Consider the following 24,489-nt stretch of genomic DNA (forward strand, 5'->3'; position numbering starts at 1 on the left):
AGTGCCAAAACGTGTCCTACCCAGTCTCACAGGGGTGGGAACCCCCAGCCACCAGGTCCACGCGAGCAGGAAATAATAAATTCTCCGAGCTCGGTGGCCACCTCCTTCACGTCCCAGAGCCTGACCTCTCTGACTGAATGGCCAATGCTCTCGGCTTTGGGGCAGCAGGAGATAGTTGAAGCTAATAACTGGAAGAGGGCTCTCTAAAAGAGGGCAAAACACAATGAAAACCCATCATTGTCGGACCTCCAACTTGGCTGGGGATAAAAAGAAGTTGATTGTCCACTTTGCCGGAGTTGAACTAATTATTTATCATTGGGGATTCTGAGGTCAGACCATCAATTAATCAATGAGTATTGAGTGGAGTAGCCAACCGACTCAGTCACTCTAGCCACACGGAGAATGAACATTGATTTCTAAAGACGAGCATTCGGGGGGGTGATCTACAGAGTTTACTCAGAGGATAAAACCAGCGAGTCGGGTTCACTGCCAGCCTGACCCCGGGCACGAGACGTGTGGAGTGTTCTCTGTGTCATCCAAGACTGAGCACGGGGCTCTCCTGACCCATGGCAGGAAGCGAGGGGACTGAATGAGAACCAGCTGAGAAAGGCCTGGGCTGGACATCGATGCCCCGGGAGTAAGCACAAGACAGCAGCACAGCAGGGGACATAGGGAGGAGCGAGAAGCAAAAACACCTCATGTGTCACCACACCCACAGCTGGCATTGATTGGGCATGGATATTTCTCAGGAATTGTACCTACCTCAGTAATTCCTGACGATGGCCTTGGAGGTAGGCTCGATCCCTGTTTTATGGAGAAAGGAACTGAGATTCTGGAAGCTGGTGGTGGAATCAGAGCAAATCCAGGCCACCTGAGTCCAGGCCTCTGCCAGGCTCCTAGGGAGCATCAGCCAGACACGAACATGAAAGGGAAATAGACCAGGCGGCATCGAGGGACGGTCAGCAGAGCATGGTGGACATCTGGGGGGCGGGGCCAAACCCGACAGCCAGGAGGGCCAGCTGTGCCAGCTGCGGCTTGGGAAGCCTTGGCTCAGCCTCTCCCAGCAGCTCCGCCCTGTCCCACTTTAGCTACCTGCCATTACAAGCCACCTTCAGGCTGACCACCAGAAATAGCCCTTTGGGTAAGCTAAGCATGGACAATTCAAGAGCAAATGCTACGGGTCAAGTAGAATCCCTTTATCTCTCCTCACCTTTTTTTTTCATTATTATTTTGAAATCTATTGAAAAGCTTACTTGAGAGCAGTGTATGAACTTGTGGAATATCATGCCTCCGTCTGAGGAGCTCAACACACAGCAGCCCTGGAGAGAATCCTTGCTATCAGCGCCCTGAGGCTGAGGTTGGAGGCTAGGGTAGGAGGGCTCTGTCCATCGCCTGGGCGGGGAAAAGATACAGTGACTTAGAAATCGGAATCTCTCCCTCAGGGACACAGAGCACAGCCTGACAGTTGGCAGGGCAGAGGGCAGAGGGGGGCTGGGGGAAGAAGGTGAAGGGATTAAGCAGTACAGATCGGTAGTTGTAGAATAATCGCAGAGATGTAAATTACAGAATGAGGAATATAGTCAATAATATCTTGATAACTATGTATGGGACCCGGTGGGGACTTAAAGCAGCGGGGGGACCACTCCATAAAGTGGACGGTTTTCTAACCAGTTTGCTGTGCATTTGATACTAACACAAAATAACATTGAATGTGAGCTGTAATTGAAAAAAAAGAAAAAAGAATGACCAGGAGGAAGAAAAATTTAATCATATGTATGAACAGGTGTTCTTGGAACAACCTTGCTCTCTCCTGGCTTAGCCTTTCACCTCTGCTGACTTCTAAAGCTAGTTTTATAACTGTGGATCCAAATAAAGTTATCAGTTCCGGGGGTGGGGGGAAGGAAAACAAAATCAGAATCTCGCAGCGTGTTTAGCAGAGACTGCAGATTACACAGGCTGCCCAGCCCTCTGCCGGGTGAGGCTGTTGCTTCCCGGGAATCAGCTACGCCGGGCAGAGGGGCCCGTGACTGAATGGCCTGGCTGTGTTGATTTGATAAGCAATGTGCACGTGCCCCCTGGAAAGTTGCACACCCATCGTGCCATGCTGGTGAACAGCGGCCTTATCGTCGGTGTCTTTCAATGGTTGCCGTTATATTATATTTTCCTCAGTGGATCCTGCTTATCCATCTTCTCTTTCTAGAAATGTGGCTTGTAAGAAATAGGTCTGACTGGCAAAGCCCATAACGTGGCCTTGAGTGCCTTGACTAGATATATTTACAGCAGTGGACACGGGGTTTCATCATTGTTGTTGCTGGGAGCTGTCTTCCTCAGCTCGGGTGAGCGTGGCTGTTTCCTCCTCCTCCCAAGGCCAGAGGGAGACCCTTTCCTGGGGTTTACCACTGCACTCGTGGCCAGAGTGAATACCGGTCATCAGCTGGTGCCCAGCACAGACTGCGGCCCAGTTTTTCTTTCACTGAGGCCGAAGGTTAAGAAATAGGGACAATGAAGTAATTTCCATTTAACTAATGATTATAGATAGATACATAGATTGTAGGATTCAGACCAAATCTTCATGTTCCATCAGTACTAGTATTTCTGGCAAGAATTACGTGCTAAATAGCATAGGCACTGGTGATCAATTATGAAGTTTTTCATTTATTAAGACTTGGGTGTGCGCACGCAATAGATCAGGGACTGGTTGTTCTAGCTCTGCGGGGCTGGAAGGGCAGCCGCAGGGACAGAGAGCGTCAGCCCACTTCAAGTGACCGTGCGCTCACAAAGGCACAGCATACACACAAAAGGTGCTGAGCAACGAACGCACCCAAAAGTGCTCCAAAATCCTGGTAAGCAAACCCACTGCAGAGCTAACGCTTTCTGAGCCACAGCCAACAGCCGCCTGGGTTCAAACAGCATGTAGCCAAACCAAGTTCCAGCACAGCCAGCAAACCAGGAGCCTCCTTTAGACTTCGCTGTGATCCCACCTACTGCGCGAGCTGAGTGAATGCAAGCGGCCATGCTGGCTCTCAGAGTGTCGTCCCCCCTGCCCCTCAGCGTCAGCTTCACCTGGGACGCCTTCCAAGTCCAGGTGCCCCTTTAACAGCATGGGTTTGAACTGCGCAGGTTACTTATACACTGATTTTTCCACAAATAAAGTTGGTCCTTCACATCCGCAGGGTTTCGCATCCATGGAAGGAATGCACAGGGGACTGAAAACAGTATTTTTTCATTTCCAAATGTGGATTCCCAACCATAGGTGTAAAGTCCTGCTTTCAACCCATGGTTGGTTGAATCTGCAGATCCAAGGGCCGATGGCAGAGTCCTAAGTTAGATGCAGATTTTCGGTGCGAGGTGATCGGCCCCCCAAACTTCTGAGATGTACAAGGTTCAACTGTACATCTTCTCAGGCCCCTCCTTGGACTACCAGTTCAGGAACTCTGTGGGAGGGGCCCCAAAACATTCTCAGCAATTCCAGGGGATTCTGATACACACCCAAGAAGAGGCACCTGCTTCAGGCAGAATGAGAAACATCAGAAATGTTTCTTGAAGGAAAAGCATCTTGAATAAGACTTGACGAGAAAGAGAAGGCTTGCCTGACTTTCTCTCTTGGTAAAAGGCTCTGCTAGGGAGACTAGAAAAACAGATGAAATATATACCTACTCAAACAAGTTTAGTCTCTGCTTAAATGCTAAACCATATCCTGCAAAAGCCCAGGCTGATCTATTGTGCACTGATGTTCCAGCCTCGAGATTGTACACTCCCTAACTAGCCAGCCACTATCTCAGTAAAATGGCAATCACCCCCAAATACTTGAGATTTCACACATTAGCATTCCAGGTGAAATGGGAAGTATTTCCCTTCACTGATCATTGCTCTTTTGTTTGTCCCTTTTGTAAACCGTATGTGTAAAGGTGAAATTTGAAGGAAAATGACAAACTATAAAAAGGCTGAAATAAATGCAGACTTGAGGCCACAAAGATAACTAAATTCTAGTGGGCATATTTTGTAAGTTCTTATTTCTTGCTACAGTGTGGTTTAACTAGGCTGCATTTCATAACAATTTTAGTGTCCTACTGCCCCCCGGTGACAAAAGTTAGAATTACACTGAAATCTCTGAAATCTGAAGGTTGATGGAAGAGCAAAGGCTCATTTAGACCTGACATCAAATTTGAATAGAAATTGATAAATTCAGCCCGTCGTTTTCATCGATTTCTCTATAACGCCCAAACTCAGGTCTTCCTGAAATACTTGATGGTTGGTAGAATATGTTCCTTTCATCCAGATAAATGGCATTATCTACTCAATACACATAAAAACAGCTGGAGAACAGTAGCTACTCAATGGTCTTTTCAAACAACATTAAATGATTGGTTTTTTTAGGATGCCTAAAAACAGACACTCAACACATCAGCATGACGGGATCACTACTGTTAAATACGAAGTCGCTAATGACTCCACGGAGAATCCGCGGTGGGCTTCTCGGCTTTTCTCCTGTAAACCCTGTGCTAGTTAACAGACAGCCATCACCGGCTAAAAAGCCCAGTTTAGTAACAATTTCACTATAAAATCTAAAATTTACATCTCTCGAGGTGGCTTCTCAACGGTGCCATGTCAAAGTGCCCGCCTCAGCAATAAATCTGTCATCCATCAGAACGTACTTGGGGTTGAGTTACTGGGGTGGCGAAGGTGCATCAAGACTGACCACTCAGAGATAAGCCTCAAAAGCAAAGAAGCGGGGGTGGGGGGGTGGAGTGGGAGGAGGAGGGGAGGGGAAGTGACAATTTAAACAACTATGCTCGCATTCATAACATGTCACATCCTCAACTCCGATATATAGGGTCAGGGCTATATTCTCAGGAATATTGATGATTTATTAGGACCAAAATGCAGGGGTCTGACTCATAAAGGAAAATTGATTCAACCTCAGTCCAAGCAAAAAAAAAAAAACTGGGAGAAATAACAATGGACTCAGGCCTCAGGAAATTCCCGTTCCTTCTGTCTCTGAAATTACTGGGCAATGACATTTGTTACCCATTTGCTATATTCCGGATGCCGAGCTAATGAGACACTGAGAAACTGTCTTGCCCGTCAAGGGCCAGCTCCAAGGCCAGAGTGTCTCTAAAGCCAGCAGAGTTAGTTCTTCCTCTCCGATGATACGACAGCATTTTATCCCTACACCGAGCAACACACCTCGCATGTGATGTCACCACCATTGTGTGCCCATCCGTCTTCCTCCCTGGGCTCTGGCCCCTTTCAGGAGAGGAGCCACATCTTTATCATTTAGAGCCGCTAACATCTAGCCCAGTACCGGCGTGTAGTAGGTGCTCAAGAAGTGTTTGCTAAGTGAGTTGGATACATTAGGGTGAAGGGTGGTAAACAAGGCAGTTCTGCAGCATCATCGTTGCCCTCAGTGTGTTTATGGTTTATCTGTAGATGCTCCCCAGGCATATGTTCGCTGGTTTGGTCTTTGTGTAGGAAGTGTCAGAAAATGCTGTGATCTCTCCTGGGGTTAGGGACAGCTGAGAGAGAGGGCTTCGCCAGCTAAATGCCCTTCAGTCAGCATTTCCAGCGGCTCCTTCCACAAGCCCTTCCCTGAAGGCACAGAACATGCTGTGAAGCCAGATGAAATGGGGACCTTTTCTTGCTCCATTATTGTCCTCTCTCCATCATAGCTGTATGGTTCCCAGCTAAGCTTGCACATGGGCAGAAGTGGGAGAAAAATGCCACCAAAAGAATGGAGTGCATTGAGGTATACATTGTCCCGAACCATTGTAAAACGAAATTTCCCCTGGGAAGGGCAGCCCACCTAATTCCTTGCACCCCGGCTGGCGTTGCTGTTCATTAACCACCTACACTGTGCTTTAACAAGGACGCTGGGTGCTGTGCAGCCGGGGAAGTGGCATGCTGAGTGGTGAGAATGATGGCAGTGCTCCGAGGGGTGCACGGCCATCCTTACCCATCCAGACTCCGCATTCCTGGGCCACTCGGGAACCCAAGCACGGGGCCTTCCTACACATTTTCTGCTCTCGGTAGCCACTGGTTTCTCACCCCTAGGCCTCTCCTTCAAGGTGAGAGCTAATGAACTTGAGAAAAATCATTCCTCGTACTATGAACCCTCTCAGTATCTTCTTCCCCAGAAACATAGACCAGCTGACACAATGTGAACAGGGTCTGATTAAGCCAGCGCTGGCCTCAGCTTCTTCCCACACCCGCCGAGAAGGGTCGAGCGCCCTCATCAGACAGCCTTGCGGCAGAGAAGCCCGCTGAAAGCACACGTCCCCGGGGCAAGGTGCACGGGGGCAGCCTCATTCAATCCTGCCTTCTCCGTAACCTGCAGCCAACCCAAGGGCCCTGGAAAGCCTCTGTGCTGAAACTCAGCAGACGCTGCTTCCGTCCTGGGAAACTGCTGTGGGCCAGAGCTTCGGTAAAGGCTGAACAACTCTCTGTGACCAGTCATGTAGATCCCTAAGGAGAAAGCAGACACCCTCTCTCAGACAGGGAGAGCCAAGGGTCACCCTGGAGAGGAGTCACCCCGAGCAGGCCACCAGATCCGAAGCAAGGGGACAACAGAACTGAGTGGACATTTGTAACCATCATTGTCATCACTGTAATTACTATTGTCAGGCCAAAAGCATCTGTTCCTTGTCTCTGATGTCATCCCATTAGTGGAATTGCTTCACCGCCACTCTGGGAAGTGCCTGGGGAGCTGCACCTGGCCCCCCGGGAGTCTGCCACCAAGTCATGGTGTGGGACTCTCTCTCTCCCTGGGCTTTGATTATGGAGGGGAACTTTCTGACAAAGAGAGTTATAAAAAATGAAGTCTGGGGCACATCATTCCAGAGGAAGAGCCTGTAAAAGACGCTCAGGTAGTTCCCACTGCCTGCAGACCTGCCCCATCTCTGGCTTCCACTCCGATTCTGTGACTGTATGTGATCCCGTCTCTCAGCCTGTGCATTCTGCGACGAGTCCCTCCAGTGAATTCTCTTTGCTAGAGTTAGTAAGAATTGGTTTGTTACTTATAATTAAAGAGCCCTGACTGATATGCTTTCTAACCTTCATAGATGATTTTTATACACACACACACACACACACACGCACGCATATATACATGTAACTAAATAATAAATCTAGGTATCCTTAGACCTGACAACCTATACCTGGCATCTCACCGGATTGGCAATGCCCACAGTAGGCAAAATCCGGTCAGCACACAATTGCCTTAGAGCTCCTCTCAGGATGTGCCTTGTGAGACATTTTAATTCCAACTTATTTCCAGCCTCGCGTTCTGGATGGTCTGTGAGCGAGGCAGGAACAGTGAAACGAGGGTCAAACATCGAGCATAACCCTCTCGACATCATAACAAGGACCGACTGAGTCGGTCAGGCTCTTGAAAATAGGAAAGAGAATTTAATCTCAGGCTCTTGAAAGGAGGAAAGAGGCTGTTTCTTTGGTGAAGTGCAGGAATCAGCTGCGGAACCCAATCCCTAGCCCATCTACTCCCAGCTTTTCTGGGCCCCAGGAAGGTTACTCTTGTGACAGGGACATTCTGCCCCAGGGTAGATGTGGCTGGCAACAGAGTCACCTTAGAATAAATCCTTTTTGGACTGTCACCGAGCTGGGTCACGACTGAGGCTCCCACACAGGAGCTGGAGAAGAAGCACCCAGTCAGTTTCTGCATATCTTAGTCCTTCGGACTTCAGTAAAAAGGAACCATAGGCGGAGTGGCTTACGAACAACAGAACCATGTTCTCGCGGATCCAGAGGTCCCAGGGCAGGCTGACAGCCCTCCTCCCGGTTGCAGACCGCAGACTTCTCGCTGCGCCCTCACCTGGAGGATGGCCAGCCAGAGGGCTCTGCGTGCTGACCCCAGGCACAAAGGCTGGGCGCTAATGAACCCCCACAGGCCCCACCTCCTGATACCATCAATTTCAGGTTAGAATTTCCACAGAGGAATCTGCACTGGGAACGGTAGACATGTCCCAAACCGGGCAGCACGAGGGCAGGGCCAATGCTCCGTTTTCTGGGCCAGTCGCTCCAAGACACAGGATTCGTTGTCCTTGAATTGTTCACCCCTCACTCCACTCAGAGAAACAGGGATTTAGTTGTGAGGACAAGAAATACATATTTTCTCACAGTTCTTGATGCCAGAAGTCCAAGATTGAGGTGTGGTTAGGACTGGTTTCTGATGAGGCTGGTCTTCCGGGCTCTCAGAGGACACAACTGAGCCCCAGCAGGCTGCGCTATGAAGGGCCACATATGGAGGGGATGAAACCACAGATTCCTCACAGTTCAGACTGGCTCCTCCTGGGGCCTCTCTCTCCTTGGCTTGGGGACAGCCTTGTTTTCCCCGGTGACAGCACGTGGTCTTCCTTCTGGACCTATGCGTGTCCAAATCTTCTCTCCTTCTAAGGACGCCAGGCCTGCTGGATTAAGGTCCACCCTCTGGCGACCTCATTTTCATGCCTCTTTAAAGGCCCCATCTCCAAATACATTCAGACAGACCGAGGGTGAGGACCTGAACGTGAGTTTTCGGGGGACACGATTTAGCCCATCACAGTACAATTAAAAGGCAAATTGCGTAAGTGATAAGACTATAAAAGGACGAGAGAATAGAGAGCGATATACGTATCGAGGCTGGGTCAGACCTCCGACCCGGCTCCCAGCTGCCGGGGCAGACACGGGAACTCACTCAGTCACAAGGGACCTGTCAGACTTCACCCTTGGAGTTGAATCAGCTCTTCCAGGCACTGTGAGCTTTTGTTGTTACCCTAACACCGGGAGACGCAAGCCAGGGAGGGAAAAAACACAGCTCCGTGGGAAATACACTCTTCAGTCATCACAGTCCCCTGGGTTCTGTCAAAATGCAGTCACAGGGGCAATTCCTGTACTTGAGGATTCTGGGGGGACAGTGTCCCCGGATAAGCCAGGGTTTCGCAAACAATACGTACTTATATATGTTCGCACAGAGGAATTTTCAAACGTTACCCACTGCCGTCATCCTAAACACCCTCCTCTACTGACGGCAGTTCTGACTTCTCAACAAACTGACAGAAGCCACGAGGGACCCTTGAGTCTAAGAGGCTGTGTGTCCGTGTCTCTCAAAGGCCACCGCAACTCCACACTCCAAAAGATGAGGTCGCCTGGGCGCTGGAGTCACAAAATCAGCCTTTGACCTTGTGTCCTGCAGACCACATAGGTCACCGTGGACAGGACCTGTATGTTAGGGAGGAAACAGGAAGGCAGACCCTGGATGAATGCCATAAGCTGGGGATCCAACCCCTTCAGGGCCTCCCTTTCTGCCCCCAGACAGGAAGCCTTGTGTAGCGCTGAAGGGGCAGGAACTCAGTAGGAGATGGTCTGAACCCCACACCCAGAAGTTATGAAACCTTGGCAAGTTCCATGAAGCTCTCTGCACCCTGGTTTCCCCCATCTGTTGAGAAGGAGAAATGATCGCACCTGTTTGGAGGGTTTGTTACAAGGATGCAGCAAACACGTGTAAAGTACTCACAACAGAGTCTGAAACTATCAGAGTGCTGTTACTGTCGAATGGTTCCTTAAGCTCTGAAAATCAGAGGCAGGTGTAATCGAACTTCTGTTAAAGTGTTTGCCTGGGAAGGAGAGAACCGATTCAGGCCCACGCCCCACACGGAGTCCGTTTATGCACATTTGCCATGAGGAGCTCACTCTGTTGGCAAAGAGGGACGTGAGTTGCTTTGTCAATGTGTCCCAATGAGACACCTCTGCATACAAAACCCCAAAAGGGAATTCTCCCCTTGCAGAGCTATTGCAATACCTTGCAATTCAGGTAGAATTTGCTCTCTGTTTTCACTCACAGCCCAGCCTGGACACATTTTTTTTTTTCCCTCCAACTGGCTATCTTATTTAAGATTATTTTCCCCAGATGTGTCTGTGTTCACTTTTTCCAGTTGAATCCTGCTCTGGGTTTTGTTATCTCGTGCTCAAATCTCTGAGCTCCTGTGCCTTTGTAATCTGTCTCCCTCTGCAATGTCCTCGGCACTGGCTTTCAGTGGGACGTTGTGGGCCTCCTGGGCACGTCTGTGCCAGATCATTAATGACGCTTCGGCATTGACATCCAAGGCTCTTCACAGCCCTTTCTTGCGCCCAGCGTGCTTTCTGGGGAAAATGTTGCCAGCTGGCTGGTGCTCTCCCTTTGTTGTCTCTCGTGCATTCTCTCTCAGTCTCCCCTTTGCTTTGTCCTTTTAAAAAAGAAGGGAAACTTTGTTGCCCAATTGAGCCCTGATGTCCCAAGGTACCTTCCCTTAGTGTCCTCAGCACAGATGCCCAATTCACATGGAACATATTTGAACAGGATCACTTGTTCTACGAGTGATGGCCACAGGCTCACCTGGTCTGTGTGTGTGTGTGTGCATTTTTCCTTATTTTTCCTGAGTACCTAAGGTAATCGGATTCATGCCGCTGCTTGTGTTGATTCCCCGGTGTTCCCGTGATGTGACATCCATCATTTCACAGTACGTAACTCACATGCAACTGCTGGAAATAACAACTGAGGCCTGGAGGACACGCATCTGCGGTGGCCCTGGAGCCTGCCCATGTGCGAACTGTGCTCACCACCCTCCAGCTTCACTCTCTCCTGCACCGTGACAGGCATTCGGTTTCAAAGAGTGTCTGCAGGGTTGTCTGTCTGTGTGGGTTGGGGAGTGTGTGCGCAGTAGGGGAGGGGGTCTGTGCGAGTGCTGTGTGCTTTCTGACAATGGAAACTTCAGGAAATAGAGCCTCCCCCCCACCCCTCTGCATCATATGCTCCTGTGGTGATGGCCGCCTTCCCACCTGACCTGTTTTTACATCAAATGGGGCTCCCTGGTCATCCCTGCCCATGTGATCCCCCCTGTCCCTGAGCCTCCTTCTGGAGGCTGAGATTTGCCTTTCTGTAGGGGTTTGAAAGAGAAGGAGAGGGCTATTAGCTGTTTTTATTTGCTGACCACCCACAGCACTCACAATGGGATCCAGGGACAAAAAGGGAAAAGGAAGGTTCTTTCAAATGCACAGGTAACTAGCTCAGGGCCAAGGGAAGCACCTTGGTGGCACTTTAACAAGCAGCTTCCAGGGTCGGAGGACTCTGAAAATCTTCCTGACAGCTCCCGGGAGCCCATAGAGACTGTCACTTCACAGACTCGCCAGATCAGAGGGCCGGCAGACACCAGGTGTGAATGCTGTTAGCCTGGCTGTGAAGCAGGACGGCTTCTTCCTTACAGAGCTTAGGGCCGAGGGTGCTCCGTGGGTGCCACCGGCCACACGCAAGCTTTCAATGTTTATTTTCCCTCAAGAAAACAGGAGTGAAGGAAGAAGGAGCTACTAGAATGAAGATAGAAGGGATAGCATTATAAGGGCAGGACAAGCCACGTCCCTTGGGATAGAACAGACTGGGCGCACGGCCCCAGGCAAGGAGCTACTCTGGTGGTCACAGGCTGGAATCCGAAGCCCATGCTTTCTATAACTGGACATCAGCCATAGAAGAAAGAAGCGTTTTCTTCTTTTCCGAGCAAACACATAGCTTGTAGCAATAACACTACTGGTACTGAGAACATTGTTTTTTCCTAGAAATCTTTCAAACATTTCTCAGTGAAAGCACATGAGGTCAAAGAGGGTTCTGTCTGCGTGTTTTGAGAGACGACAGAGGGATAAAGAGGGCTGAAATGAGCCGTGTATGCGCTGTGCTTTCCAGACAAAAAGCACTAGGGATTCCAGCATTAGAGGCGAGGCCAAAGCTCTCGGTACAAAAATACGTCATGATGTGGCAACATTAAAACAAAAATACCTAACTACGTAAATGTCCAAAGACAGGCAAATGCTATGGTGTATCTGTATGGTGGAATTATTAGACAACCAGAGAATTCGGCTTTCGATTCATTTTCGTGATCTGGGGAAATGGTCACTGAGTAATGCTAAGTGAAAGAAGACTAATATAAAACTGTACCTGCAATACGATTTTATTTGTAAGTTCATGTGTATGGGTGTCTATACACACACACACACACACACACAGAGGCAGGAAACACATCAAATGGTCAATAACACTATCATACCCAAATGGGAGCATTAGGGGTGATTGTCATTTCCTTCTGTATTTTTTTCAATCTTTCCATGATTAATGTATTTTACTATTAAAATCAGAAAATAAATATTTTTCAATGCCTAGCCTGCTCCGAAGAGATAACTTCAGGACAAACGTTCACTTACATCACAGTAATTTTAAAAGATTTGTAAAAGTCCATCTCACCCCAAAATCTCTCCTGTCGGTATCCTGCCAGCACCCAAAATTCCTATAATTCCACAACATATTTTGAGCAAACAGTATATATGGTATGATCCTATTTCTTTTTGGTTTTTTCAACGAGTATGTATTTAATGTCGATTTATTTGTTATGTATTTATATCATTACATGTGGGGCGGAAACTGACCCAGCCTGATTTGTTGACTGCCATTAGGTTCTTTTTGATAGACGGGTGGTAGGCTCCTAAGGGTGGAGGGAGGTAAGGGATGGTCCTACTCCCACCACTGCCCCACCAGGGCGTCTCTCGTACAACGGCAGCAGGTCTTGGACGAACTTGGCTCAGGAGACAATGACTGATTAGCAGGCGGGCAAACACTGTCACACTGACTTCCCTCAGCCCAGGGAGGCGCATGCAGGACAGCATGGCGTGTCCTCCCCCACGTGTGCCCAGCAGAGGCTGTGGGCTCAGACTTTAGAGATTCTTACTCTCTACTCATCAAGGGCAGGAGGCCAGTATAGTTCTAGACAATTCAGACATCTTAAATCCTGGTAATTTTACTAAGAAAAAAATTATTCTAATATCCATTATGCTTAAAAATATATAACTGGTGGGCTTATCATAGTTCTGGAGTATTTAGTCTTTCAATGACCAGTATCCATCCTTCAGCATTCACCTTGACTGGGGTATGTCAGAGTTTAACTAATCAGCCCCAATCAAGGTGTTGATTAAAGCTAAAACACACACACACCTATGTGATTTGCAATAAATTGAAGAACATATATAATGACATGCATTTACCAAAAAGAAAAAAGAATATGAAAGAATAATCAGCAAATTATTACTAGTGGTTTTCTCTAAAAAGAATGGACATTAGGAAGAGGGCACTGTTGGGAACCGCCCTGCCTGGTTTTAGAAGCTGTAACCCCCCATGGCTAAGGCTCAGTGAGAGACCTTGGAACCATAAGCCACTAAGGAGACAAAGCTTATCTTCCTGGCAGGGGCGCTGCCTGTGCCCCCTTTCACTTCACCCTGCTTGACCCCAGGCAGATGACCGGTTTGCCAATGACAGGTAAGATTCCTCAAGGGAGGGACGACCTAAGACAGGCACGGTCGTGAAGGGGCTCTCAGGGAAGGGCTTGGGGGGCTATAGAAAAAGGGGGTGATGGACCCTCACCCCTCGGCTTTGACATAGCCTGAGTCCTCATTCTGTCTGCGATAAGTCTCCTAATCTCTTGGCTGCCTTACTTCCCCCACCTGACTTAAGCCTGAAACCATCTGGGAGGGCGGTGCAGCCCTGGGCAGGAACAGGCAGTTCTGTGAGGCGATCAGGCCTAAGAAAGAATGCATAAAATCCCGTGAAACCTGCTTTGCTACGAATGCCCTCAATTTTCTGATAAGGGTCCAAGCATGAAATGAGTTTTTTTCCCAAAGTTTTATGGCCCTTTAGCTAACTGTCTCTGACTTAGAATAAGCCCTCATAGTTCTTTGAATGTTATCTATTGTTTGATTTTTACTGCATGACAATAATTAATGAGGACCTTCCTTGATGTAATGCTCGCAGAAAGCAGTGAAAGCCTGTCCAGGCAGGGGTCAGGGCACTCTCTCACTCAGAGACTGGCCATGCTGTCCCTTTTCTCCACCGGACATCTGCAGTCCATGTGAATTTGTTCACGGCATCCACAACACCACGGACACCACTGGCCAGAGTCCACCTCAGGGCACTTTTTTTTTGCACACTCTTCTGCATTATTTGAAGAGCTTACAAGAGCAGATATTACTTTTGTGATACACATTTACACTAATAAAATTTCTTAAAGGTTGGGAGAAATGATAATGGAGACTTACCCCCTTAAAGATTTCTCCTGCCCGCCTTCACGAGCACACGGCAGTGCACTCGGGGTCTGGGAAGCACAGGATGGACAGGCATCTAGAGAGTGAATTTTGCTGAAAAACTCAGGTGGGTTATAAGTAACCTAAATGGTAAGCAGCTGAAAATCATTTCCCTCTGACCTTCCTTCCCCAGACCCTTCACCCCTGCCTCCTATCCTACATCCCTCACCCCCTTAGAGATACTTACTCACTTTTCTCTATCATTAGAGGATTTTAGAATACTTGCTGTAAACGAGTTTATCAGATTATCTGAAATCATGATTTAAAAAATTACCTACAAGGGGCAAAGAATAATTGAAAACAAAGGTGTCCCTGGTAGCAGTTGGTGGCTGGGGCGTTGAGGGGGGAATGTGGGGCAGAAAGGATAGTCTGGAATTCGAAAGGTAAACTGAGAAGGGAAACTCTGAGCCCTGGGGGCAGGAAAGACAAGATCTCTGAAAAGGTGGGTTGGGGGCGGCGCAGGAGCGGTGGGGCAGAGCAGTCAGCGGTCAGGGAACATTAACCATGGGCAATTGTGTATCACAACCACAACCCTTCCCAGGAAAAATACAGATGTAAATTCAGTGGCAGACAGGGCTTCCACAATCCTAAGATCTGCTGTTGACGATACGCATCTGTCAGCTTATTTGCATCAAGCAAGAGCTGAAGCCACAGTCGGCATTCATGACGAATGGAGATTTGGAAAGCATCTGCTTCATCCTGCCTTTCGATTACTCAGGCGCCACGCAGACACAAAAGCCACCGCAGGCTGGCGTTTGCTGAGACAACACTGAACGTGGGGCAGGAAGGGGGAAAATCACAGTGAATTATCGCCCCTTCCCCTGCAATTCTGGAACCGTCGTGTTAGATTGTAAAATGCTCACTGCCGCCTGCAAGGAGCAGGCGCCTCTCTGATTGATTCAAAGGTGTTGGCGGGAAGCTTCATTTGTTAGGGAAGGAAAATGCCTATTTCCAAATGACCCTCAGAACTTGAAACAAAGCAAAAAACTTCATTCTCTGGGTCAGCTCCAGAAAACCACTCCTCCTCCTAGGGAGGGTCCCCCACTCTCCACCCCCGTTTCTCACTTGCCATTACACCCTAGGAGCATAGCAAAGGAAGAGGGTTCCAGGAGGTTGAGAACGTCATCAAGCTAATAAAATGTAACCGCTTTTTTGTGTATTTGACTTCAGTGGGCTTAGGAAAGTAGCAAGCCTACCTCTGTCACTCACGCTCGCTCCTCTGTCACCGCACAGGATAGCTTCAATTCTGCGTCCTTTGTCTGAATTACAAACCACTCCAGAATGTCTGCTGGCTTCCCTCTCTGGACATTCCTCCCACCCTCCCCCGACACCTGCTTCCCATTCCCTTTCTTGTGCATCTCAACTTCCTTTTCCAACCTCCCTGCCCAAAAACCCAAAGTGTAACACCGGCAGATGGTGCACACTAAGGAGACAGCCAGTCAGTCATTCCCATCTTTCTGACAAATATTTATTTACAGCCTGCTCTGTATGAGATGTTTCAGAAGAGAGAAAAGGCACTCCCCACTCCTCACTGTCCCCCCCATCCACAGTTTATGTTCCTGAGAGATCTGGAAAAACTGTGCCTTTAAAGTGACTGTAAATGGTGCGCAGCTGTTATTTGTATACATCTATAAAGACAAGGTAGTGCATAAAAATTACATATCTACTCTAACAAAGCTCGGTGATTCCTGGCTGATCGCCACCCTCCTCCTGCAGCAGCCGAGTAAATGGACCAGCAGAGCGAGTAGAATCTGGTGCCCATGGCAACATACATCCCTGCTTTGAACTTGTCAATCCACCACAAGGAAATCTCATTCATGGGATGTTTTTCTGCTACAAATAGCTTCTGTTTCCACTTTTTAATTACAGGGATAGATTTTCCTTGATTTCTAAATTCTTCACAGACCTAGGCAAAATGGAGGGGGGGGAAAGTAATGTTTCAGAAATGTCCTTGAAGTTCCAAGCAGCTTTTTTAGTTGAGGGAAGGGAAGGCACGGGAGGAGAAACAATATATTGTATTTGTCCCCACTTTCGCCTGCTACATGACCCTGGAAAGTCAAAGGCTCAGGCAGATGCTCTCAGCAATTTGCTTCTGAGTCATTTAAAGGAAATTTCCTCACCTGTGAAAGTAGAGACCCCAATATCTGGCTCACGAGAGTGTCGTGAGGTTTAGTTGATGTTTGCAGAGTGCTGAGGACAACTACTAGGGACTGTCAATTAATACTGCTGGTTCTCGCTGAGGAGGGGCTTCCGTGTCACTGTAGGCCCTTAGTGATGCCATTCGGTCATTAGCAGCCAGAAAACGTTCGTTTTCTGTATCTGTAATTTCCTCACTGTGGTCCATGGCTATAGAAGTTTATGAATGCATTTTATGAACAAATTAGTAAGTCCATAAAAAGGGCTAAATTAGAATTTCCACCACGGAGAAAGCCCTAGGCGATGGCACCTATGCACCCTGTGGATTTGACAGGAAGCTCCGAGGAACACAAAGCTGGACTTAAAGAAGGCGTGAACATTTAAGTCGCAGATGTGAGCAGTCTTCATTGAGGTATGAAAGCTAACTAGGTGATCACAGAGAAGGGGGAACAAACACTGATTGGAAAGGAGGGTTGAGCATCTCTGACGCATGAGAGTCTCTCTCCGAAACTCTGTCGACATTCCTGCATCCTGACTTTGAGAATGGGAAGGACAAATCTATATGCAACAAAGAACTCAGTCGCCTTGGCCGTACTCCCTTTGGCAGCTGGTGGGCACAGAAGATAAAAGAGAGAAAGGATGACCCAGAGCTCTGGACCCGCCTGGCTCTTATCTCTTAAGGAGGAAGGCCTCGTGTCTTGGGGTGTTGTTGACTGAGGAAGAGGGCCAGTCTCAGCTGCTTCGTTACAGTCACCGCCATCTGACAGCTTCCAGTGTCTTGGACCAAGGGGACCTCACCAAGTATGAAGTGCAGGCTACACTCACTCCCCTCAGCTCTTCACACTGGCCCTGGCAGTTTGTGCTTCCTTGCCCTTGAAGGAAATCCTGGGTAGGTCCTGTAAGTATTCAGGTCAATACAGGTAACAAAATATCCTTTAAACTATTGGGGAAGATGTGGAGAAAATGGAACACTTTTGCTCTGCTGAAAGGAATGTAAATGATGCAGCTACTGAGAAAACAAGTCTGGCCCCTACATAAAAAGTTAAACAGAATTAGCATGTGACCCAGCAATTCCAGTCCTAGATATATACCCCAAAGAACTGAAATCAGGAACTCAAACAGATACTTGTAGTCCAAGTTCATAGCAGCATTAGGGACAACAGCCAAAAGGTGGAAGCAAGCCAAGTGCCTATCAACAGGTGAATGGATAAACATGTGGGGTATACATATAATGGAATAGTATTCAGCCAGGAAAAGGGACGAAATTCTGACACGTACTATAACATGGATGAACCTTGGAGGTACCATGCTAAGTGAAATAAGCCAGACACAGAAAGACAGACCTTGTGTAATCGCACTTATACAAAGTACACCGAGAATAGTCCGAGTCACAGAGGCAGAGTTGAGTGGTGGTGGCCCGGAGTGGGGAGAAGGGAACGGACAGTCAGTGCTTAATGGAGGCGGAGTCTCAGTTCAGATGAAGAAACAGCCCTGGGGATGGACGGTGGGGACGCTGCACAACAATGTGAACGTGCTTAATGCCACTGACCTGTCTGCTTAAAAATGGCGAAAATGGCCAACTATGTTATGTACATTTTATCATAACAGAAAAAAATGTAAGTCCTCTAAGCATTTGGGGTGGAATATCTGAGCAAATTGAATACCAAAACTTCAGTCTTTGTCTAGTTTTACTGTCTCCTCCATCCTCTGTCTGTAGGACAAGTGCCCCTGAGGCCAGAACAGCTGCAGTGGGGAAGCCCAGGATGCAGTGGAGCCCGTGTCTTCCTTGCTGGGTGCCTCTGCGCTCCAGGCCCTCAGCAGGGCGGAGTGAGGGCGACAGGAGAGTGGGAAGTGCCGGCGAGCTCTTACCACCACCCCCTTGCTTTAGTGCCCCTGAGTTGAGCGAATGGCTGGAGGAAACTGTTTCGTGGAGGACTTTGGCAGAGACCTCTCCCCAAGAAAAACATGCGCACACACACGTGTGCATAAACACACACCCTTCTCTTTCCATCCCTTGATGCTCAGGCCCCCCGCCAGCAGGTGCTGTTCAACTTCCTGTGCACCCCTCTAGATCCCGGTGATCTGCTCTTACGTCGCATCCCATTGACCTCCATGGCAGCCCTCTAGGAGGGAGACCCTCTCAAGACAACGGGGTCCAGCTGCCTTCCCAGAGTCCACACCCAGCCAAACCCTCATGCCCCCGTGCTCCCCACATCTCCACGGGGGAGGCTGTTCCCAAGGCAGCACTGTCTCTTTCCCCGAAGCCACTTGGCACTGCTCCAGCCAGCCTCTCCCTCGAGACCTTCCAACATGAAACAGATGTCAGTCCCAGTGACTGTCACACTCCAGAGGCATATGTCAAGTTCTCCCTCCAGCTTTCTGAAGCTCACCTTGGGAGGGACGCAGGGCTGGGCCACCAGTCTCTGCTCTACAAGGAACCCTCGCCACGATCCCTCTTCACCACCTCTTCTGTCTTCCAGCAGTGCGCAGGGGAATGACAGTGGCACAACTAGACTTCACGACCTCTGAGCCCAGCTGGCCCTTGGCTGGAGAGGGTGTGGCTACTGCTCAACTGGGACTGGACTGCCCTCCACCAGGGAGGCCTCTGCCTTCCTCTGAAGAACCAAGAAGAGCTGCATTTAGCATCCATTTAGTAACCTGTTAAGGTTTTGTTTGCTTGTTTGGAGCTTCTGGTCTTTTAATAAGCTGTCTAATGATGCAGAAATGTCATAAATGACATGCATGTATATTAAGGGGTCGCAGCAAACACAGCAAGACAAACTGCTGAGGATTGCTGGAGGGTATGAACAAATTTGCGTGGGTAGCTTAGGGGTCTTCTCGGAATAAGGAATCAAAACCCAACCTTTGACCAAGATCCAGCCATTAAAATCTGTGAACTACACTGGCCCTGACCAAAGGGGCAGAGAAGGCCGAAGTCTCCTGTGACTTAAAACAACAAATTGCTGAGAGAAAAGACACGAGACACAGAGCTGGCCCAGCCCCAGGTCTGGTCTTCCCCAAGGCTGACTGTGCTGTTTCTGGTGGCCCAGTTCTACGATCCTTGTCTTTAGGGAACTGGAAACCCACACCTTCATTTCCCCAGCCATATAAGCCCACTGTGACACATAATATTTAATTTACCGAAAATTATGGTTTATTAATATTATATACAATTTAGCCTTTAGATAAGAAAATATGTGTTAAAAGCCATAATCTGCAGTAAGTATAAGCTATTAACTCAAGGGGGACCACTTGAGCCAGCGGAACGCCACACTCCATCATCCAGGCACCAATGAGAGAGGAGAACTTTCCAGGTAAGACCACTGCCTTAACCTGAGGAAGTGCCAGGAGTACCAACCTCCCAAAGCACATGCGGGGAAAAGGGACGGTCGAGGTGGCGTGGCTGGGTGCTTCCATCCTGCATACAGCCAGGATGATGACCGTTCCTTTGTCTGGACATCTGGCCCCTCCTGGCCCCTTTCCTCCCTATCATGCTATGGAGATACTAGCTAGAGCTCAGGTTATTATCAGCAGTCCATTTTTAAGGAGAAGAGTTCTTCACCAAGAAGAAGCTTTGTTCTATTCCACGAGGTCGGTAGACTCCACAGACACAGGAGGAAGGGTTTTGCCCGCCTCTGGTGGCAGAAACATCATTGACGGGGAGAAGGGGAGGACTTCTCCCTCTGCCAGAAGTTCCTGTTGCCTGGGAAATCTGGCAATAAACAGACAGACCCTTTTTAATGGGGGCTCTTGCCATGGACACCCCAGTTACTGGATCACAACGTTGAAATGGCGTGTGACGGTGTTGAAACAGCCATGGCCCATCAGCTCAGGAAACACTTCCTCCCCGGGACAGCTAACAGCACCTGGGCTGAGGGCTGGGCCACCACCTCTGCCTCCACACGTGCCTACGGTCACTAGACGGGATGCTCGGTATAAAAATGCCCAACCTAGGAGCCGCTCGAGCGAGCGAGTGCACTGTGCGAGGATCCAGAACGTGAGTCAGCGTCGTGTGAGAAAACCGGAGCTGAAAAGGTAGGCCTGGATTTGTGCCAGGAATGCTGGAGGAAGGGCGGCCACGCCCAAGCATCCCCTGTGTCCGAGAGCATGACGGGGGACAGATGGGGACAATGGGAGGAACTAAGGGAAAAGCTCAGCCTTCCTCGCAGTGGAGCTCGGGCCGGTGCAGTTCAACCCTAACTTCCCACCTCTTCCCGCCCCAGACTGGATCCTCCCTTCCTTTCACGGCCCACTCCACCGGACAAAAAGCAGGTGCAAGGCGCAGGGGTGGCTGACACAGAAACAGGGCAATGGACCGCGGAGGAAAAGAATAACTCTGCGCATGCTGTTCACGTGACACCTCCCTGCAGGGCCCTGGGGGGCCACCATGGTGGAGCAAGGCAAGGCCTCCATCTGGTGCGCAAGTGGAAGGCCCCGGCCTTGCAAGGCTATTTGCAATTGTATTTGAAACCTTCCTCCACCCTCCACATTCAACTTGGCAGCTGTTCTAGAGCTATTCGCCAAGTAAATCATGCTTGACAATCATATTTGTTTTTGGCTACTTAATTAATTCATTTAGCCCAGTAATAGATATTAACAACATTCTATTCCCCGCAGCAATGCAAATAATCACAGACATTTGTAACGTTCCCGCTTCTGCTATGTCACACATGGTAATGAATCGGCGAAACTCAATGGAAGAAAAGGTAATATTTTTTCTTCTTTACTAGTAATAGTGGAAAAAATGAAGAATTGACCATTTTGAAAAAGAGCCTTTTCACCTTTGGGCAATATATTTTTTTTAAATCTACATAATGAAAACAAATATTGCATCTAAAGCTACAACTCAACTGGTATATACCAAGTGACTTTTTATAAAAAAATATTAGCAGCACTAAAGACTTCAAAGACTCTATGTTGTGGCTTAATGTGGAAAATAGTTCAAGGCACGGGAGAATAGCATCTGACCACCCAAGACACAGTCGACAAGTAAAAATAAATGTCTGACAGTGTTGTCTATACCTTCTCATCACACTCAGAAGAGCTGGGAAGAGGAAAAAGGCCCTGGCTGGTGTGCCTCAGTGTATTGAGTGCGGGCCTATGAACCAAAAGATCGCCAGTTTGATTCCCAGTCAGGGCACATGCCTGGGTTGTGGGCCAGGTCCCGGGATGGGGACGTGCCAAAGGCAACTACTAATCAATGCATCTCTCACACATCCATGTTTCTCTCCCTCTCTTTCTCCCTTCCTTCCCCTCTCTCTAAAAATAAACAAATTAAAAAAAAAGAAGAAGAAGAAGAAGATAAAAGGCTGGTCTGGTAAAAATGTGACCAGGGACCACCTGTCTAAGAGCCCATCAACCCAATTAGCACTATGCTTCAATTTGAAACAAAATTGAATTGAATGTTTCTGCATTTTTATATAGCAGAAACTGCCTAAGAAGAAAAGAGAGGGAAGAAGGGAAAAGGAGAGGGAAAAAGAAAAAAGTGAGGATAAGAAAGAACCCGGACTGAGAAGATGTGAAGAGGAAGGGGAATCAACACAGGAGATGGAAAAGCAGCAGCCAATGAGGAGCAAGAAAAACAGGAAGCTGGTGTTCTGGGAGCCAAGGGAAGAACAAATACTAAGGAAGAGTGTTGAACTGTGTGTAAGATGAGGCCTGAGAAATGGCCCATTTATTCGTTCTGTGACACTGAATTTTGCAACGTGGAGCTGGCTCATCAAGAATCCTGATAGAAGTTTGGGTGGAGTGGTGGGAATAGAAACTCTTTGAAGAACTTTTGCTACAAAGGTGAGCAAAGAAATGAAACAGCAATTGGCTGGAGATGTGAAGTTAAGAGCAGGCTGTGCTTTTAAGGTGGGAGAAATAGCAACCAGTTTGCTTGCTGGCAGGAATTACTGAACAGAAAGCAAACAAACTTGCTAGGAGGCGCAGAAGGAGGGGTTTCTGGAGCGTGGTCTTTGAGTGCCCCGTGACCTTGCGACCCAGGGCTCAGTGGAGGGGCTGGCTCAAGGTGGGAACCCTAACAGCATGCTGACAGCAGGGGCGCAGGAAAAAGCAGAGGAAGTGGGGCTGCTTCCGGAGGTTGGTGGGAAACTTGGGAGGGTCTTTCCAGATTACTTCTGTTTCCTCAATAAAAAAAGATCACCAGCTATGAATGATTAGGATGCATTTATCTCTGCACTTCTCTTTAACCATCCAGGTGAGGTCTCTAACTCCCCAGCACCGGCTTTCTGTAGTCATAATTTTCATGTCATCTTCCAGGTGCCAAACAAACACGGAGAAGTCAATGAGCACCCCGGAAATAAGCAAAGGAGGGCTTCTAGGCTCTGCTCCCTAAGCTGCATCAGCATGTACATTATTTCCCTTCATCACGGGTATCCTGTGTTCATGACCAGCATCCAGCTTTGATCTGGAGCTTCCTCACGTTCACAGCACAGAAAAGCAAGGTCATATGATGCCCATGCACTTGCCTTTGCCATCAGTCATAACTCCTCAGACCACTCTCCCAACACATTTGTCTACAGGGGACGTGAGCCCTAACACTTCTTCATGGAAAGCTTTGAGAGTCGAGTTTTCAGAAGTCTGCCTTTTCCACAAAGTTTGTTCTTTGCTTATATGTCTAGTGCAGTTTCCAGAGAGTGCTATCAGAATGTTTTCTTTTACTAATTGCTCCAGAGAGATGCTCCCTGACAAAAGTGTTCTTGATCACAGATTTTAGAAATGCCTCAAGCTATGTCTGTGTATCGGAGCTGTCCAGTGGAAGTGAGCATACTAAGTAAGGACTTGGAGAACTCTGAGGCAACAAGGAAACTTTAACAGCCCTGTGTTTGCCAAACCTGACCACAGAATTCTTACTTGCCTTGGACACACACATAACACACTTTGGAAAAAGCTACATTACAGCTCATGCTTTTCCAAAAATAGGGCATTCCATAACAAAAGTCATTGGGCATATTTTCTCTTGCTATTATATTAGTGTTTAAGAAAACAAGTGCGACTGCTACATTACTGGCGGCATGGACTAGCCTATGCCAGCTGACATGTGCCTCCACCCACACAGGGAAAGCAACAGAGATAAGGGGACCATGACCTTCCCTGGAAGCAAAGGAAAAGGTGAATTTTGTATCTCATATCCCAGATCTGTGCAGGCCTATACTCCCGGATCTGTGTATCACGGAATGATCTATGTATCAGAGAATGAGAATTCTAAAAGATAAGAATGAATACAAGTAACAAAATAATATGCATGGCCAAACACCAATCCATTCCATTTCAAGTTATAAAATAGGGGATGCAATGTAGAAAATGCTAAGGTAAAATTCACTGAAAACAAGAGAATGTTGTACTTTTAAACGATCACCTACATATTGATACATTTAGTTGTAACTAAGTCCACTGTGAAATGTCAGCAGAGAATTTTAATGACTTTTTCTAATACATGTAAATCTTCTACAAGTGATTGTCATGAGAAATTATATTTAAGTTATAGGAAATTAAGTTTAAAAATTGAATGGTTGAAAGTGTTTGCAGTGCTGACTTAAAACTGCTAACCTACTCAGTGATAAGTATACAATGTGTCATAACCCCAAAAAGACTCTACCGCGAGGCGCTCTTGGGACCGCATCTGCGCAGTTGGTAGGAGGAAGGTGGAAAGAATGAGCTGGCAGAGCCCGGCTGAGGGAAGTAATCCAGGTGCACATTTGACTCCCCGTAGGCCAGAAGTTAAGGATTCAAAGCCAGTATTCAAATAAGTAAGGAAACATGAGGTTTGACTGAGGCAGGATGGGGCAAAACAGAGAGGAGCCGCCGGCAAAAGATTTGATCAGGCATGTGGACCATGGTAGCAAACGTCTTCATGCAAAAAAGGAGACAATAGCCTTGACTTTGATGAAGGAGACTCGGGTCTCTAATTTAGTGAACACCATTTAATGAATAATTGCCCTCTGAAAATGCCTACATAGTGATAAACCTAAACTATTGAGAGATATTTTGATATGAGGACATTAAATAGGTGTCCAGGCCCCTAACTACCTAAGTAACTATACCCTGAATTGTGCACTAGCAAGGTGTGAAATTCAACTTTGTCCTTCAGGAAAATCACAAATGGTTGCATTATGAGACTTTGGGGTCGTCCCTAATAGTTGAAACCATAAATGTTAAACCTACAAAAGCTACCATTCAACAGCATTAAAGACGATGAGCTTGGCA

The 24,489-nt window shown here is 48.0% G+C and overlaps 1 long non-coding RNA gene across 1 annotated transcript in view; it reads right to left on the reverse strand.

The window, feature by feature from the left end:
• Positions 1–24,489, reverse strand: part of LOC128781206 (uncharacterized) — a 118,040-nt gene that overhangs the window by 92,531 nt on the left and 1,020 nt on the right. The window lies entirely within an intron of this gene.

The sequence above is a fragment of the Desmodus rotundus genome, chromosome 6 (assembly GCF_022682495.2).
Source record: "Desmodus rotundus isolate HL8 chromosome 6, HLdesRot8A.1, whole genome shotgun sequence".
In the NCBI taxonomy this organism is placed as follows: domain Eukaryota; kingdom Metazoa; phylum Chordata; class Mammalia; order Chiroptera; family Phyllostomidae; genus Desmodus; species Desmodus rotundus.